The sequence below is a fragment of the Macaca mulatta genome, chromosome 11, assembly GCF_049350105.2.
Source record: "Macaca mulatta isolate MMU2019108-1 chromosome 11, T2T-MMU8v2.0, whole genome shotgun sequence".
NCBI classification, from domain to species: domain Eukaryota; kingdom Metazoa; phylum Chordata; class Mammalia; order Primates; family Cercopithecidae; genus Macaca; species Macaca mulatta.
Genome location: NC_133416.1, coordinates 30408911 through 30414720, shown reverse-complemented (window position 1 = coordinate 30414720; position 5810 = coordinate 30408911).

Genomic DNA, 5810 nt, shown 5'->3' with positions numbered 1-5810 from the left:
AACTCATTCGATGAGGCCAGCATCATCCTGATACCAAAACCTGGCAGAGACACAACCAAAAAAAGAAAACTTCAAGCCAGTATCCTTGATAAACATAGATGCAACAATCCTCAACAAAATACTAGCGAACTGAATCCAGCAGTATATCAAAAAGCTAATCCATGATGATCAAGTAGGTATCATCCCTGGAATGCAAGGTTGATTAAACATATGCAAATCAGTAAATGTGATTAATCACACAAACAGAATTAAAAACAATAACCACATGATCATCTCAATAGATGCAGAAAAGTCTTTTGATAAAAGTCAGCATCGCTTCACGTTAAAAACCTTCAACAAACTAGTCTTGAAGGAACGTATTGCAAAATAAGAGCCGTCAATGACAAACCCACAGCAACGTCATACCGAATGGGCAAAAGCTGGAAACATTCCCCTTGAAAACCAGAAAAAGATAGGAATGCCCTCTCTCCCCACACTTATTCAACATAGTACTGGAAGTCCTGTCCGGTGCAATCAGACAAGAGAAATAAATAAAAGGCATTCAAATAGGAAGAGAGGAAGCCAAACTATCCCTGTTTGCAGATGACACGATTCTATATCTATGATATAGATACAGATTCCATAGTCTCTCCCAAAAACCTCCTTGGTCTGATAAACAACTTCAGCAAAGTTTCAGGATACAAAATCAATGCACAAAAATCACTAGCATTTCTATACGGCAACAACATCCAAGCAGAAAATCAAATGGAGAATGCAATTCCATTCACAGTAGCTGCAAAATAACAAATTACCTAGAAATACAGCTAACCAGTCAGGTAAATGACCTCTACAACAAGAATTACAAAACACTACTCAAAGAAATCAGAGATGACACAACAAATGGAAAAACATTACATGCTTATGGATAGGAAGAACTCATATTGTTAAAAGGGCCATACTGCCCAAAGCAACTTATAAATTCAATGCTATTCCTATCAAACTACCAGTGGCATTCTCCACAGAATTAGAAAAAAACTATTTTAAAATGCATATGGAAACAAAAAAAGGGCTTCAACAGCCAAGGCAATGCTAAGCAAAAAGAACAAAGATGGAGGCCCCTTGTTACCTGACTGCAAACTATACTACAGGACTACAGTAACCAAACAGCATGGTAGTGGTACCAAAACAGATACATTGACCAATGGAATAGAATAGAGAACCCAGAAATAATGCTATGCACTTACAACCACATGATCTTTGACAATGTTGACAAAAACAAGCAATGGAGAAAGGACTCCCTCTTCAATAAATGGTGCTGGAATAACTAGCTAACCATATGCAGAAGATTGAAACTGGACCCCTCCCTTACACCATAGACAAAAGTAAACTCAAGATGGATTAAAGACAAATATAAAACTAATTTTCTTTTCTTTATATCATTTCCTTAGGATAAATGCCAGTAAGTGCGATTTTGGTAAGATAAATAAAGTAGGAATATTTTATGGTTCTTGAAATGCTTTGTCATATTATTATAGAAAAGATTTACCAGTTAAAATTTGCCATCAGCAATGTTTAATTCTCCCAAATTATGACATTACCATCATTTTGATAATCATTAAGATTTAAAGTACAATTTGCTGTCTGGAAACAACAGATGCTGGAAAGGATGTGGAGAAATAGGAATGCTTTTAGAGTGTTGGTGGGAGTGGGAAGACAGTGTGGTGATTCCTCAAGGATCTAGAACCAGAAATGCCATTTGATCCAGCAATCCCCATTATTGGGTATATACGACTTGGAACCAACCCAAATACCCATCAGTGATAGACTGGATAAAGAAAATGTGGCACATATACACCATGGAATACTATGCAGCCACAAGAAAGAATGAGATCATGTCTTTTGCAGGGACATGGATAAAGCTGGAAACCATCATCCTCAGCAAACTAACACAGGAAGAGAATACCAAACACTGCATGTTCTCACTCATAAGTGGGAGTTGAACAGTGAGAACACATGGACACAGGGAGGGGAACATCACACACCGGGGCCTGTCGAGGGGTGGGGGGAAAGGGGAGGGAGAGCATTAGGACAAATACCTAATGCATGCAGGGCTTAAAACCTAGATGACAAGTGATAGATGCACCAAACCACCATGGCACATGTATACCTATGTAACAAACCTGCACATTCAGCACATGTATCCCAGAACTTAAAGTAAAATTTTAAAAAATAAATAAATAAAGTTCAATTTGTTGTTTAAATTTGTTTAGTATATGAGGGGATTAGCCACAATATGTTCTCTTATACCTGTGTGAGAAGCAGCTTGGTCTGAAGCTACCATTTACCTGTCCTGATGTTGTAGTTCGTGTGTGTGTGTGTGTGTGTGTGTGTGTGTGTGTGTGTGTGTGTGTGTGTTTTACCTAAATATCTTCTCCATTCCAGCAAAAACAATTTTCCTGCTTTCCAATAAACATAGTTATGTTAACGTGACTTTTTTTGAGCCCTCAAGTGTTTTGCTGGGCAGAAAAGTTTACTCGTAAGTTTACGTAAGTTGAAAAGAAATAATTTTCAATTCATTGAAGTTACAAATTTAAAAACCTTAGGCTTTTGAGTTCACCTTCAAAATCTTATTTTATTTACAAGCAAAATTTTTTATAATAATTTCTTTGAAAATTGTTTAGAATAATATTTTGTTCTATTTATAAACTTTTAAAACACAAATCATTTTAACTGCATTAATACAGTATTCCTTTCTTATTTAAATACAGTATTTCTTTTTTTTAAGAACTAGTATTTTTTAAGTACTACTATTTTGACAACAATTTTTTCTAAGTACTTTAAAGACTTTATTATTCTAGTAAAGTAAACCTATAAATATGATGTAGTTTATGCTTTTTAAACTCGTCCAATACTCAATAAGCTTGCTAAGAGTTAAGTTAAAAGCACAAGTCTAAATTACTTATGCAATGATAAGGCTGATCTATGACAATAAGTAAAAGTGTTCTTAAACATTATGAAATAAAATAATAGATATATCAGATTCTTTATTATAAAAATACTAAAGCTATATGTTTGATTTTCTTAAACATCTATAATTAGTGCTAAGTCTACCCACTAGAAAACTTTCTTAGCTAAATGAAGTTATTTCCCCACCAGAGCTTTAGCCTGGGATACTGCCTGAATTTGTGTTAACAACTCTGGGGAAACACATTGAACCCAATATATAGTCTATAACAGGAACCCCATAACTTAAAAGAAGTATTGGTTTCATGTCCCTTCTAGTCTCATACCCAAAATGGTCTTCATCTCTATTTATCTCATGGAAGCCTGAAACTCTTACCCAGACTGGTCACTTGATGGACCTGGGCACTTGATTGGCTTCCAACTCCAAAATGCTTTGAACCTGACTCAGTTCTGTATTCCTGTTTCATTTTTATCCTGTCATGTCTACATAGGTCCTATGGGTAGTAAAATAATATACAGCTGAAATTTTGATATCTTGTATGGTTTTGTCTGACAACTCAGTCACAACTTCCAAGTTTATTCTACCGACAATAATAAATTAACACGTACTTTTGAGCTTTTGTTTTTCTCCCCTTTGGAATTCATGTCTTCCTTTTCTATTACCAAACCTTTAAGATAAAATCTTGCAGAAATTGACTTGATTAAGTTATAGAGCACTACATTACTTTACATTGCACCTCTCACGTTGTTGGGTTCATTAAGTAGTTATACCTTTAATATAACCACCGATTTGTAGCCAAAGCATCTAGAAGCATTATGTCGTGTAAAAAGGGGCAGAGAGTTCGCAAGGACTAGAAAAAAATATTTGTCATTATTTCAACACTTGGTGATATCTAAGAATTCCAGGTATTTGATGAACATAGGAAGATTTTAATGACCACATAATTAGAACAACAATAATTATGGTTCATTGAGCATTTACTCTAGTGCCAAATAAGATTCACTGAGCTCTCACCACGTGCCAGGGACTCTGCAAAGTACTTTATATGTGTTTTCATTTTATCTAGTCATTATAGAACCCATGGAGTGATAGGTTTCATAATCTCTGACATTCTTGGTGTCAGGGGAAGAAAAGGAGAACTCTTAAGACAGAAACATATATGTATTAAACACCAGTGTGACACCTAGCTCTGGGAATAATTAAGAGCTATTAAATTAAGTGTATCTCTAATAGTTTGGGGTGTTTTGACTTTCATGTGTTAATCAGCAACACATATATGCATATTGTAACACATGCTACTGTGAAATCGTTTTAATCTTCACATTCAAGTTTCAGGCCTGCTACTGTTTGAATGTACCCCCAAAAGTCCATGTGCTGACATTTTAATCCCCAATGCAACAGTCTTGAGAGGCTAGACTTCTAAGAGGTGATTAGGTCATGAGGGCTCTGCCCTTATAAATGGATTAAGGCCATTATCGTGGGAATGGATTAATTACTGTGGGAGTGAACTCTTGATACAACAGTAAGTTCTGCCCTCACACTTGCGTCTGTTTCCTGCCTTCTGCCATGGGGCGACCCCCACCAGATGCTGGTGCTGTGCTCTGAGGCCTTCTAGCCTCCAGAGAACTGTGAACCAAATTAACTTCAGTTCTTTATAAATAGCAGTCTGTGGTATTGTGTTACAGCAGCAGAAAACTGACAAGACAAGGCCCTATAAGGGTTAAAGGAGAACTCAGTTGTGTTTATAGTCACAAGCAATCCTACCATGTGTCACTTCACACAATGGTCCCAATACTGCTGCCAAGCTGAGAGATGATCTATTGACCGTTCATTTCCATCTTGAGGTGACAGAATGGCTGCTAAGCCAAAGGGAATGGAATGGAAAGAGCAAGTAAACCCATACAATGCCACCTTGTTCTTGTTACCCTCCCACCACCCCTACTTGCTAAAGTAGTATCACCAGTACTTGCATTTTACATATTTCCTTCCCTCAGCTGTATCTTACCCAGATCACTTTCCACGTCCATCCGGAAATAATCAAGAAAAGTTATCACGTATATGGTAGGTGAACGGCTTTCTTCGTTTGCATATACAAAGTCAAACAAAGGTTTGTAGGGAGAAGCTAAACAAAGTTTACAAACCTTTTCAAAAGCAAACCAGGTTGAGAGGATGAGAGAGGGAGAGAAAGCATGGCATCTGCTACCCAGAGGGACCGAGGAGCAAAGTCTTTGCTGGCAATTCTGGAGCTGAAACAGGGCAGCTGACATGAGGACAAATCTTCCTCCAATCAGCTCCCCAATTCGTAATGTGGCTCACAGATGGATTTTAATAACAAGGCTAAGCCATCTGGTAGCTTCCTATTTTAGCTAATTATTCCTGGTGACTAAGTGCTAAGCTTTTAAAATCGTTGTTCAATTTTTTTTGCCTCCCTCCCTCTATATTTTTGTTTCCTGGGGTAAATCCCTGCCCTAGTTACAGGGGAAAGTCTGGCTTATCTACTATTCTTAGCGGAAAAGCCCCTCAATACTTACTTTAGCACTCTGGCTCTGTAAGTGTTCCAACAAAATACACTACCGTAAACAGCAGAGTTCATGAAGCGCCTACCCCGGAAGTCTAGGGGTATGGCCCAAAGCAGCTCTCATTAGCAGTCTTGTATTAGACCTTAAAATTTCACACCAGGTTTGCTTTTTGCCTTCTTATTATATATGTGAATTATTTGAATGTGAAAAATGATTCAATTATCATTGAGGAAAATTGAATCTCCAGGAAGATGCATCAAATTATGATGTGTCATTTAATACCATTTATAAAGCTGTCACATTGAAAAAGTGGAATTAAGGAAAAAGACTTTAGGAATGTGGGGAAT